The sequence below is a fragment of the Xenopus laevis genome, chromosome 2L (genome assembly GCF_017654675.1).
Source record: "Xenopus laevis strain J_2021 chromosome 2L, Xenopus_laevis_v10.1, whole genome shotgun sequence".
Lineage (NCBI taxonomy): Eukaryota > Metazoa > Chordata > Amphibia > Anura > Pipidae > Xenopus > Xenopus laevis.
Window position 1 is genome coordinate 62765345 of NC_054373.1, and position 14629 is coordinate 62779973.

At 38.9% G+C, this 14629-nt stretch overlaps 1 long non-coding RNA gene across 1 annotated transcript; it reads left to right on the top strand.

Moving 5' to 3' along the window:
• The first annotated feature begins 12298 nt into the window (after positions 1–12298).
• Positions 12299–13502, top strand: LOC121399646. The gene is made up of 3 exons (XR_005965235.1): positions 12299–12358; positions 12579–12655; positions 13237–13502. It is a non-coding gene; the product is annotated as an uncharacterized LOC121399646 (long non-coding RNA).
• The last annotated feature ends 1127 nt before the right edge of the window (positions 13503–14629 follow it).

Here is a 14629-nt window from a genome sequence, read left to right on the forward strand (position 1 = left end):
TTTATTTTCAATTGTGCCTAGAAAACAAAAAAAGATATTCTAGATATTGTTTTAAACCCTCTCTTTTGTATGATTTAATGCAAGGGTATTGGTAGAGGTGCTGGTTAACCCTGCAACTGGTAACTGAGTAATATCATTTACATGAATAGAACTACAGTACGGGATCTATTATCCAGAAACCCATTTTCCAGAAAGCTCTGAATTATGGAAAGGCCATCTCCCATAGCCTTCATTTTATCCAAATTTAAAAATGATTTCCTTTCCCTCTGTATTAAGAAAACAGTACCTTGTGCTTGATCCAAACCAAGATACTGTATAATTAATTTTTATTGGAAGCAAAATCATCCAATTGGGTTTTTTTAACGTTTACATTATTTTCTAGTACACTTATGGTATAAAGATCCGTTATCCAGAAAACCCCAGGTCCCGAGCAGTCTGGATAACAGGTCCGATTCGTGTATTAATTTTTGTTTTTGTAATCACGTAAGATACCTGACATTCTCTACTTATACAATGATTTTATTACTAATGTTGTTATAGTAATAATCCAAAAGAATTTTATGGCACGATTTTCCTTTGGCCCCAGGCTTAAGAAGGCTGAATCAGAATAGTACCACTGTGTTTCATTTGATGTGATTTCAAAGTAGGGTGGCCCTGTTTAATTATATGGCCGTGGGCCCCATCAAGACTAAGCCAAAAATATTTTAACCTGTATGCTCACCCAATCTTATAAAAGTTACTGGAATTATAATTTTATATGATATGTGCTTATTTGTGAGCCATGCAAATCTTTGCTCTAAATTCTGGAGGTGCATGTATGGTGCAACAAGGTTCAATGTTGGCACACATGGCACTTTGCACTTTGCCCCTTCAGTAAAAACGCCAAAGGTATTTCAGTGCAGAGGAAGAGAAGTAAAATATTCTTTATATGCATATTAGGAGCAAGACCAGTGTCTCTAGACCCATGTGTCTTTTCATAATTTTAAATTCACTCCATTTAGACAATTTTTCACTTGTTCTCTCTTTCCAATTACTTCCTTTTGTTTATTCTAGCCAACACATTTTTCCAGCATTCCCTTTCCTCTTAGACTGGGCTTTTCACACAGCCCTTGATACTGCTTTTTTGACATATTGCTTCAAGTATAATTATTAATAAGTGGGCCATTACACAAATCTTCCAGCATCTACTCTCTGCTTATTTTACTTCTCATTTCAGCAATATTTGACACTGCAGAATGCAAACTCGTTGACAAATTCCCCCACTTGGAATTAAGGAAATTACTAATCCTGGTTATCTTTCTAGTCATCTAAATCCTTCTCTGTCCTCTTCCTGCTTCGGTGCTGATCTGCCTGACTCGAGCACAAATTGAGGACGAAACATCTGTTACTTTCTTAGATTCAGGCAACAACTAGCAACCACTTATTTTGTGACAAATGCTTGTTAGATTTTTAGCTCTCTCTTGCCAAATGGCAAGATATAAAATAAAGATAGAAACAGTGCACATCTAGTTACCGGATAAGAAGCTGAAATAGGCACTAGCAATCATTCAGAGGTGCCATTTATACAGAGGTCTTTTATTTATCAGCCTTGCCCTTTTTTATGGGCCTTACCTCCTTCTTGACTTGACTACAGGTATCTGTGCTCCCAGAATCTAGACCAAGTCACGGGAAATTCTGTTCATAGATTGCAATGCTATTATTTCAAGCTCAGTTTCTCTCTTGATAACATCTCTCAGCTGGCTTTTGTTAAATCCCTTGCATGTAATTATTTTCTTTGCTCTTCCAAGCCCTTCTCTTATTTAAACACTTATATCACTGGCCTTTCCATTACTCTCATACACTTTCTCTGCACTCTCCAAGGGACATCTTCTCAACTCACTCAGTGTTTCACCTTCCTTGCTTAAGACCTGGTAGTGTCCAATATCATTACAGAATGCACTTTTTTCTGTATATATTTTCTGTGTATATTTTCTGTTGATGATCTGTAACTGCTTTTTTATAGCAGTGTTATTCTGACAAAAGACAACAGACAATCCATATATTCTATAGACACTGATATATTCTCTTTATACCTCTTATATATCTCTTTATAAAGCAGCAGTGTTGCCATTCCTGATGAGTGTTGACTTGTATGTGTATATATATATATATATATATATATATATATATATAACGCTTTGATGCACCATGCACGAATAAATATATTTTGATACACAGCTGATGGTCATGGCCGTGAGTGCTTTCTCTGGACTTTTGTTTATATATATATATATATATATATAAATAACAAGGAAAAGTTGTGCTCACCACTAATTTTTAAAACCATTAGGTGGGGGTGCAATGAGGCTGTGACCACAAAATACATATAGACAAATACAAGAGTCCTCTGCACTCAACCCCCGCCTAATGGTTTTAAAAATTAGTGGTTAGCACAACTTTCCCTTGTTTGTTATAGTTATACAGGAGCAGTGACCAGCTCCATGTTGTAGCTCCCACCCTTCCCAGCTGTAGTCAGGTGATCCCACTGGTGTCTAATAAAAGGGCAGCCAAGTTTGGGAGTTTTACTTTGAAAGCAGCTAGTAAGTTGCAGGTAAAATAGTCCCTTTGTAAAATTAAGCAATAGAATGCTTAACGAATCAGATGAAAATCAAGCATAGGACTGGCCAGATATGGGATGACTTTGACGTAGTTGGCCAGCTTAAATATATTGCAATATATGGACAAACAATCCCTGTTTTGTTTAAAGGGTAAGGCATTTTTCAGTAGCAGTATGCACAAAATATCTCTGTCTTAAATATATTGATAATGGGTTGAGTGCAGAGGACTCTTGTACTCTTGTATTTGTCTATATATATATATAAAAATCTTTTATTTGCACTAAGAAACCCTGTGAGTGCCGCTATTTTGCAAAACTCTATCTACCTTCATTGCTGAGCACCCAGGTACTGCCTTGGTCTACGGAGTGCACCTTTGGAACTGTATATATATATATATATATATATATATATATATATATATATATATATATATATATATATATATATATATATATACTTTATAAGCAGTTATAAAAAGTGGACTATTTCAAAGATTTTTTAGTAATTGACAGTTCAATAAACACATCTAGAATGTAGGAGTGGATGGTATTTTCCTTTGTTTTTTTTTCTTTTCTTTTAATAGCTTGTGTCCTCTTACCTGAGTTTCACCAGTGATGGCATGGAAAGTGACTACATACAGTGGTCAACACTGAAAAATATTAAGCCACACACAAAATGTATTCTTTCTAAGGCTGTGGGCATACTGACTGAAAAACTCTGCTGCGCTCAGCCAGCATAAATATGCAGGTTATCCACTCCATGTCCCTTTCCAATTGATTTGAATCAAATCCACCTGTGTGCGCACACACGTAATAGAGGTCAGCCTTGAGATGCCTCCTTTTGCGTATTTGGGCTGACCTCCACTTCTGCTCCATTGCATGTGTGCGCCCTCAGGCGGATCAGATTCAAATCAGTTAAGTAGGGACACGGAGCGGATCTGCTTCTCTCAGCCTGCATAGATATGCAGGCTGAGAGCAGTGGAGACCTTTAGCCATGTGCCCGCAGCCTTATACAAAAGGCAAATAATAAATACAGGTTTAGGATCTGTTATCCAGAAACCGATTATCCAGAAAGCTCCAAATTACCGGAAGACCATCTCCCATAAACTACATTTTAATCAAAATTAAAATTTTGTTAATTTTCCCCCTTTTCTCTGTAATAATAAAACAGTTCCTTGTACTTGATCCCAACTAAGATATAATTAATCCTTATAGGAGACAAAACATCCTATTGGGTTATATTAGTGTACATTTACTAGTAATACTAACAAGTAACTTACCTGCTTTGGCTAAAAAATGCCATAGGCAATAGTCTAATTGCACTTTATTGCTACTGGAAACACCTGGCTGGTGGTTTGTACTGAAAGAGTTATTAGCGTTAAACATAAGACGTATTGCTTAAACAGTTAAAGGGGTTGTTCACCTTTGAGTTAACTACTAGTATGATGTAGAAAGTGATATTCTGAGACAACTGGCATTTGGTTTTATTTTATTATTATTTGTGTTTTTTGAGTTGTTTAGCTTTTTATTCAACAGCTCTCTGGTTTCATCTGTCTGGTTGCTAGGCTCCAAACTACCCTAGCAACAATGCACTGATTTGAATAAGAGACTGGGATATGAATAGGAGAGGCCTAAATTGAAATATGAGGAATAAAAAGTAGCAATAACAATAAATGTGTAGCTTTACAGAGCATTTGTTTTTAGTTGAAAGTTGGAAAGAAGAAGGAAAATAATTCAAAAACTCTAAAAAAAAATGAATAATGAAGGCCAATTGAAAAGTTTCTTAGAATCAGACATTCAATAACATACTAAAAGTTAATTTAAAGGTGAACCACTCATTTAACATTTCATAGAGTACCTCCTTATGCAAGTATATACCCTTTTTACTTTAAAGTGGTAGTTCATCTATAAGTTCATCTATAAGTTAACTTTTAGTATCTTATATCTTTTTTTATAGTTTTTGAATTGTTTGCTTTCTTTACATGACCCTTTCCAGCTTTCAAATGGGGGTCACTGACCCCATCTAAAACATAAATTTTCTGTAAAGCTACACATTTATTGCTATTTATAAAATTACTTTTTATTAATCATCTTTCTATTTAGACCCTCTCCTATTCATATTCCAGTCTCTTATTCAAATCAATTCATGGTTGCTAGGGTTATTTGGACCCTACAAACCAGATTGCTGAAATTGCAAACTGTAGAACTGCTGAAAAAAATGCTAAGTCAAAAACCAAAAATAATAAAAAAAATGAAAATTGTAAATTGTCTCAGCATATCACTCATCATACTAAAAGTTAATTCAAAGGTGACTAACCCCTTTTACTATGGCTATGCAAATGCCCGATGGAGCTAAATTAATGGTCTAGAAAAGGAAAACGCAGCATTAAACAGATGCTGAACCTTTTTTTACCTCTACTATAAAATTGACTTTGCATGCTTCTTATAATTTTGCCATAAAGTATTTGACCAATGCTTTTACATTACCTATCTGACTCCCTTTGATCGCCTATGAGCAGGCTGCCATATTTGTGTAGCAGGAGTCCGTACTGTGCTTATCTCCAACACAATCCCTGTGCTTTACTTGCCTTTATCAGAAGCTCCAGGTCCAATTTGCCCAAAGGTTGAAGTTTTTATTGAGGCCTGCACACATGACCTCAGAAACCTCAAGAATAAAAACAGCACAGTAACATATTCTAGTAACAACCTGTCCTGGAGAGAAAGACAATGGTTGAAACAACTACAGGCCAACAATGAAATAATTATTAAACCTAGTGACAAAGGTGGCAACATCGTTATCCAAAACAAAACCACATATGTGAAAGAATGCATGAGACAACTAGGTGATAAAAAGTGTTACACGCAGCTACCCAAGGACCCTACCAAAGAATTTCCAACAACGCTTTCCCGAATTTTGAAGATAGGTTTAGAAAAAAGAATAATCAATAAAGATGAATTTGAATTCATGACAGTTATACCCCAGTTATTCCAACTTTTTTCACTATCCCCAAGATTCATAAAAATCCCTCAAGTCCACCTGGACGCCCCATAGTTTCAGGGATATAACCCTCCAGTAAGTATGTTCTAAAACCATTTGTCAGCTGCCTACCGTCATTCATACAGGACACCACAGACGCAATTAGGCATATGGATGGCATTAGCCTGGGACCCGATCATTACCTAGTGTGTTTAGATGTCGAATCACTATACACCAGTATACCACATGAATTTGGTTTGAAGGCAGTTCAAGACACCCTCATACAGCGTGGACACCAATTTACTGTACATAACAATTTTGTTGTTGAGTTGCTTGAATTTGTACTAACTCACAACTATTTCACCTTTAACAGTAAATACTTCCATCAGCTAAGGGGGACAGCAATGGGAAGTACATGCGCCCCCTCGTACGCTAACATCTTTTTGGGCTGGTGGGAGAATAATCTGGTGTTCGGAGAGGATTTGTCAGAATACACACAGCACATTCCCCTCTGGCTTCGCTACATAGATGACATAGTATTAATATGGACTAGTACCAGTCATAAGTTTTACGAATTTGTAGCGAAGCTCAATATCAATCATATTAACTTAAAGGTAACTGCTCAGATTGACGCCAATACTTTAAATTTCTTGGATATTCGAATATTCCGTGATAAGGTTCACAATAACAATTTACTGACCTCAGTGTATAGGAAAGAGACAGCCACTAATAGTTTACTTCATGCAGACAGCCAACACCCAAGAAAGAAATACCATTTTAGGAATACCAGTTGGCCAGTATTTAAGGATAAGACGGCTATGTAGCACAATAGAGGAATATAAAATAGAGGCTAAAAAACTCTATACACGGTTCAAAGAATGTGGGTACAGCCCCAATGCTCTAAAAAAAGCATATAAAAGAGCTCTGGAATCGGATCGTAACCTACTCCTAAGAAGTCAAAAAAAGACCACCCAGCAGAAGAATAGCAGTCCAGGGTGTATTAGACTTATTGGAGATTACAGTAAAGAGCATAGAGAAATAAGACACATAGTGAGCAAACATTGGCACATTCTCCAACAAGACACCACACTGAACCAAGTCATTGGGGGATCAACCGCTCATAACTTTTAGACGAAGTAAAAATCTCCGTGATAGTCTTACCCAAAGTCACTATGTGCCCCCTACATCAAGTACCTGGCTGTCCAATAGAATAAAAGGCTGTCACAAATGTGGCAAGTGTGTAGCGTGTCCATTTATAAAAAGAACGTCCACATTTACTAGAAAAATTGACAACTGTGAGCATCACATTAATAATTTCATTAATTGCAATACTGAAGGGGTCATATACATGATGCGTTGCCAGTGTGGCATGGATTATATAGGCAAAACGATCAGACAATTGAAACGGAGAATTATGGAACATGTTCGCGATGTTAGAAACAAAAGGAACACATCAGTAGTCAACCACATAAATGAAGTACATGCAGGCAATACTAAGGTCATGCATTTCATAGGTATTGAAAAAATTAATAATACCACACGTGTGGGTGATTTAGATAATAAAACTATTATGTAAGGAAGCAGAATGGATCTATACTATGAAAAGCAGAGCCCCCTCGGGATTAAATGAAGGATTTACCTTCCTACCCTTCCTTTGATATATGTTTCCCAGTATCCATTGTAGAAATAAATATATATATATATATATATATATATATATATATATATATATATATATATATATATATATATATATATATATATATATATATAGGTAGTCTAACAAAATAATGGCTAAACCTGACTATTTATTTCTCATTTCATGTAATTGAGCCTTTCTATATTTATTTTCAGGTAATTTATGCAGTCAATCATATAGTTATATAACATGAAAGGAGCCAGGGACTTGGTTAGACTCAGTACTGGAAAAGTCACTATAGCAAATGCGCAATTTGAATGATATGCAGGAACTGGTGAGGATAGATAACTGCTTTCACCCAGTTCGCCTGTGTACTGGCACAGTACTGAAGACGCATGCGCATTTAGCTTGTTGTGCATCTAAGGGCAGACGCGGATGACTACTTCCGGCTGGCGCCTCTAACTCAGCAAGTCGCGACCGGAAGTGACGCAAATTGGATGCGCCACTGCAGCAAAATTACCGGATAGGTATTTAAACCGATTCTAGACACGAGATCAGCACCTATGCCCCTGAAGAAGCCGTTTTTACGGCGAAATGCTTCGGGCAGCATAGGTGGACGGTGGGGGAGAAGCTCCCATCCGTTCCCAACATAGGTAGGCAGAATTGTCCTCCAGGGAATGGGAAGAATTGAGGGGAGGGTTGAATGGCTGTAACTAGGCCTCCTTAAACTTTAAAAGATCGCCTGACTTTACGCCGTTTTTCACTCCACCGTTTACCACCTGTTGCAGCTTTTAATTTTTTTGTGTTTTTAAGGCAATTGTCCTGCACTGTTATTAAGGCAGTGGGTCTGCACACTTGTTTGATTTTGTGGTGCTGAGCGCATGGCCCTGCATACTTTGGTTTTAATGATATTTATTAAAGACTATGTTTTAAAGTTTCATTATTCAGTAGTAACTTTGCTATTTCACCTGAACTGGTTTGCAAGGTAGCTATGGGTATGGCCCTATACTAATGGGTACAATATCCTTAAGCCTCTCACATATTTTTCGTTTATCAGAAGCTCCCAAAATAAAGGAAACACATGCAAGACTTTGGCACAGACACAGAAAGCGTCAAAGATCTGGGCACATTGTGCCCCCCAGTTGCAGATTACTATAAGGCAATCCTACAAGTCACCAGAGGCCCATGGTTTCCAGGGTTCCATCAATATAAAGCAGGATGGGGGTAGTCATAAGGTGGATTGGGGGTGGAGCAGGGGGACCACCCAAGGTCCAATTCAATGTTAATTCATTCCTGGTGGCATAGATACAATACACCAAATACTGTACAGCAGAAATAATATTTTCTGGTTCATATACTTTAGGAAAGGACACCACTTCCAAGAAATCCGATCATGGGAAAGAGAGCAGCCCAGACACAGGAAGTGCAGAGAATCATGACAATCTATAGATTATTCCTGACTGTCAAAGGGGTAAAAAGTGATCCCATCAGAAAACGGTTGCCAGGGTTTGGTATTGTATGGTATTGGTCTCTATGGTAAAGTTGTGTGATGGAACAAAAGTTCCCGCTGGTGGCAAAGTTCAAATTAGTGGGTTTATTAAATACTGTTCCTGGCTTCATATCTCTGCCCCTGCCTGGCATGGGAAAGGTAATAAATATATAGTCTCTATTTGGTAAGTAATGGGGGAGGATGGTGTCAAAAACCCTAGAAGGGCTGATACAAATGAATGTATTTTTCTTCCCAAGCCAACTTAGTTTTGAACCAATGGTTTCTGAGCTGTGGCCCTGCAGCACCCACCTCCCACCTGAGGAGGAACCAGAATCTGGGCTTGAAGGGACCTGAGCTGTAGTCAGTTAGGGTGAGATTGGGGAGAATTGGAAGCTGATATTGAAAGAACCAATTGCAGTTCAGCAAGACAGAGACCTGTTCATGTGTGTACTGAGCATACAGTGCCCGGCCAACTAGGAAGTGTGCCAAAAGACAAGAGAATTATCACAGCCACCTACCCCTGCCATCTCTAGTGCAAGCAAATACAAGAGGTCCTTTGTACTCAACCCGTTATCAATTTATTTAAGACATTGAGACATTTTGTGCCTTAAGCGACTAAAAAATACCTTACCCTTTAAAGAAAACAGGGATTGTTTGTCCATATATTGCAATATTTAAGCTGACTAACTACATAAATCCCCTACACAAGAGCAACATGCAGGGGAGTGCTGGAGTGACAACCATTTTTATTTTTTGTGGTTTTTGAGTCGTTTAGCTTTAGTGTGCATTTCTTGTGTATAAATCTAGATGCATGTTGCTTCCCTGCAGATTGTATGTATATATATATATATATATATATATATATATATATAGAATTTGTTAATTAATTAGGGCCTTGTGGGGTCCTCTCCACCACAGGATCTGCTTCCTCTATAATTGCACCCCTGGGCCCTGTCACTTTGGTTGGGACAGACCTACAAAAACTGAACTGCAAAATTGCCCCTGGATTTCTTGCTATTGAGTTGACATGTCATGCACTTTCCTTATCTATTGGATGTTGTTACCTGTGTCTCCAATGTGTTTCACATCTGAGGTTAGGCCCAATCTGTATTTGGGTTCTGGGCCTTTACACTGGATTCCCTGGATAACACTCCCTCATAGGCTGGTATTAATAGAAGATAATGCCAACTAACCCCCATGTGCCTATGAAGGCTGACAGTTATGAGTCATCAGATAAAGGTGCTCAGGGTTTACCCCCCACCTCTCAGGTTGGCCTTCTGTCTCTCCCCATCTTTCTGTCCTGTATCCCAGCATCCTCCAGTGGCTCTTTGGCTGGTGACATTGCCCAATGACGTCCAACAGGGAACTGACAATGGCTTCCAGGGATGGCTGCTGGGGGCAGAGACAGGCTAAGGGCCCAGAATAGAGGTGGGTGCCCAACTGTAAAGATCTTTCATGAACCTAGAAAGCCCCCGAGCCATTTTCGAGCTCTTCATAATGAGTGACTAACTCTACTGATGAACCTCCAGCTCTCACTTCCTCTAGTGACTGTCCTGCCCAGGAAACTAATGTGTGCCCTCATTATCCTGCAAATCATCCAATATCTAGCAAATGATTATACAGTCTGAATTCAGCAATGCCGAAATGGGAAACAGATGTCTCTCCAGCTAATTGGATCTCCTACCCCTCAGGTCCTGGACCACCCTTTGAATCATCATCATCCCACCCCTGCACACAGTGTCGGACTAGCCCATAGGGATACCACCCGGTGGGCCCAGATGTCAGTGGGCCCTCATGCTGCTAAACTTTTGGCCTATTTCATGCCTATTCCCTATTTCTATGAGAACAAAGAGGCTCAATAGATGGAATAATAGATTATAGTATGTAAAGAAAACAGAGTAGGAGAAAGGAGGTTGATTGAGGAGATAAAGAATATTAGTACTGAGAGTGGGCCCCTGGTCAAAGGTTTTTGGGTGGGCCTCTGGTGACCCAGTCCGATGCTGCCTGCACATCATCATCCTGCCCCTGCACATTATTGCCTGCCCTCTTCAGTATTTAACTGTATATAAGGTGCCACTGGTCAGGCCCGGACTGGCAATCTGTGGGTTCTGGCAAATGCCAAAGGGGCTGCTGTATGATTCCATAGAAAGTTACCATATAGTGGCTGGTAGGGGGCTGTTTGGGCCTCTGTGTACATGGAATGGCAGGGCCTATTTTGACTCCCAGTTGAGGCCTGGCACTGGCAATCCTTATCTGTATAATCCTGGATTCAGTGCATTCCTAATAGTCATAATTATGAGATAATAATGTTTCTAGAACTTAATTACTGCATTACTTCTTGGTAGAATTTACCTTTTTCCCATAAAGGATCTGAAATAATAGAGAATCTTCTTGTTCTTTAGCTTGCTCAGGCTCCACCCAATTCTGTGATTTGTGCTCGTCCCTCTCAGATTGGGAAGAGATCGGACAGTGAATGTTCAGAAAACTTCTCACCAGACTCAATGTAAGTTACAATATTACCTGCCCAGTTCTTTCTTTAATCTTTTTATTGGACACCCCAATCCTCAATCCTACAAAGACCAACATTCTATTCTTCTTTTCAGTGATTCTCCGACCCCTGCTATTCCCTCTATTCCAATTGAGGATTTCCAGTTCTGCGAGTGGCTTGGCAGTGGAAGCTTTGGCCAAGTGAGTAGCCCATCCTTAATGAAGATTAGGCTATTTATTTGCATATTTATTGAAATTTCATGAACTTGCTCTTTTTTTCAGGTCTTTAAGGCAGTACATAAAAAGTCTGGAAAAACGGTCGCCATCAAAAAGATGGAAAAGAAAAATATTTTGCAAAGTGATATGATTAACAGGTTGGTATATTAGTGAAGCATCTCCATGATCTTTAATATCCTTTACACTACTCTTATATACACGTTATACGTTCCTGTAAGGTCCACATACACACAACTCCTGTGAGCATTATAATTACTGGGGATATTTGCACGAGTGTCAATGCAACTTGTCTATTTAACATAAAAACGGTTGAGGAATTAATTTTGTCATTTTTTTCCTCCAAACTAATATCATTGGGCAACTGTCACATTAAAGGGGGCTTCACCTCTAAATTAACTTTTAGTATGTTATTGAATGGACAATTCTAAGTAACTTTTCAATTGGTCTTTATTGCTTAATTTTTATAGTTTTTTTTAATTATTTGCTTTTTTTGGACAACACTGATCAGCTATTAAATAGTTCTAGAAGGAAACTCATTTCCTTTCTCCTGACTTGTTGGTTGGTTTATGTTTCAGACTTTACCTGGAAAGGGACATATTAAGGCTGGTGAGGATTACAAGGAACCCTTTCCTGGTGAGCTTATTCTGCTCCTTCCAGAGAGAACACCATGTATACATAGCCATGGAGTTTGCTGCTGGAGGAAATTTGGAATCCCGGTTGAAGAACGGAGCACTGCCCCCAAGCGACACTTTGTAAGTATCATTGGGTCACTTTGGTACATTCACATGGGCTTGTAGTACTGCACTTTCTTCTTATAGATACATGTTCCACATTTGTAAATGCAACTGAAATATGTGTTTTGTCTTGCAGATTCTATGCCGCCTGCATCGTTCTTGGGATTAAGTTTTTACATGAATATCGCATTGTCCACCGGTAAGAGAATTAAAAAGGGAATTTAATTTTCAGTGGTTATATTTTATTATATTTTTATTATGAGGCAGAATAAAGTGGCCTCTTACAGGTGCGGAAAGGAGGGTTCTGCATTCTAGGTCAATATTAGATATGGCCTATATAGTAAGGATGGGGGGTAATTCTCTAGTTCTCTGTTCAGAAACCAAAGACTTTCCTGATCATGTTATTTCTTTCCCTCCAGAGATTTAAAGCCTGCAAATATTGTCCTAGACAGTGATGGATATGCCAAAATTGCAGATTTTGGGTTGTGCAAAGCAGGTAAGATATCCTGGTATTTTCTACATGTATGTGATCCATTATCCTAAAAACCCATTATCCAGAAAGGCCATCTCCCGTAGACTCCATTTTATCCAAATAATCCAAATTCTTAAAAATGATTTCCCTTTTCGGTGTAATAATAAAACAGGCGCTTGTACTTGATCCCAATTTAGATATAATTAATCCTTATTGGAGGCAAAACCAGTCTATTGGGTTTATTTAATGTTTATATGATTTTCTAGTAGACCTAAGGTGTGAAGATCCAAATTACATAATGATCCAAGTTACAGAATGATCCATTATCCAAGAAACCCCAGGTCCCAAGCATTCTGAATAACAGGTCACATACCTGTAATATATATAATCGCCAAATGAATTCTCATATAAATAATATCTTTGGTCATTTTAATTGACTATAATTGATCCTCTCCATTGGCCTCTATGTATCACATGCACCTCTATGTATCATATAGCTGTTAGTAGATTAGTCCTAGATTATGTTAGTCTATGTATCATATAGCTGTTAGTAGATTAGTCCTATTCATTGATTAGGAACTAACCCAGTTTTCCTTGTACTTAAGGTATTGGCTACAGAGATGAAATGACCTATCCATGTGGAACGGAGTGTTACTGGGCTCCAGAAATGTTTGCAGAAAGAAACTACAGGAGAAGCGTGGACTGGTGGGCTTTAGGCATAATCATCTATAAAATGGCCGTTGGCTATGTGAGTATAAAGCCGTCACTAATAATCCCATTAGGTTCTACAATGCTGTCTATTTACTTTATTCTATTGAAGAGACTCAAATTGTAAAGATCTCACTCTGCTCCATAACCCGCCCAGACCCGCTCCCTGCTTGAAATATTGGCTCTGCCGGGTGAAGGAAACAGTGGGCACGGGGGTCCAGAGGGGGTTTGTGATTTGGAGGGGGCAGAGAATACTTTTTGACTGGGGGCCTAGAGGTTTTTTTTATTGGGTTCCTGAATCAACAGGACCAGTGGTCACTGGGCCCCCCAGTCCAATGTTGTGTTTCCAGTAAAATATTCCATAAAAACTCTTTCAATTTCCCAGACAAATTGCCATTAGAATTTCACTAATAACAACTCCTGCCCCGGAGTAATACCGTCGTTCTTTTCTCAGAATACCCGAGTTCCTGACATGATATTTTTCTATTTTTGCAGGTGCCTTTTACCGGAAATAATTTGAGAGAATTGCGGGAAAATGTCTTCTATGAAGAACCCGAACTTCCAGCCAATCTGGATAATGAAACCAGTATGGTGATAAAACTGGTAAGTGCCGTATCTACAGGCCTACACTATAGCCAATAGAAATGTAGAATAAAACAATAGAATAATCTTGTTGTAGTTTCCACTTTCATTCGGCTTTGGGCCTGTGTGTAATTTTTATTTGTGTTTGTTTAGCTCTTAGACAAAGACTGTATAAGCCGGCTCGGATCACTTAGAAACGACGGAGAAGAAGTGATGAATTGTAGCTACTTTGATGTAAGTTCTATTTTATACCTGTTGCAGGGCAGTTGTACTGAGGAATGGGGGCAGCAGGGTCGGACTGGGCTGGTGGGACACAGGTAAAGACCAATAGAAAAAAAGCAGGTACGTGCTGGTCGGGGGCAGGGGAGAGGCGGATGGTGGAGGGCTGGTGAGGGGGGCCCTGGAATTAGCAGAGGGGGGTCAGGGGCCCAGGGTGGGGGTGTGCAGGCCCTGATGTGGCAGCCCGTGTTGGTCTGAACACCCCCTAGTCCAACACTGGGATGCAGATATCTCCAGACATAACTGCAAGGCAGACACTTTATATTCCTCTGCTGTGTTCTATGAATCTAATGATGGTGTTCATATTGCTATATAGGCACAACTTATTCAATATTTAATGTAACACATTTTTCTATGTATTTATAGCCAATAATGTGGGAAGCTCTTATGGCCAAGCAAGTGCGAGCCCCATTCATCCCTAGCCCGGAT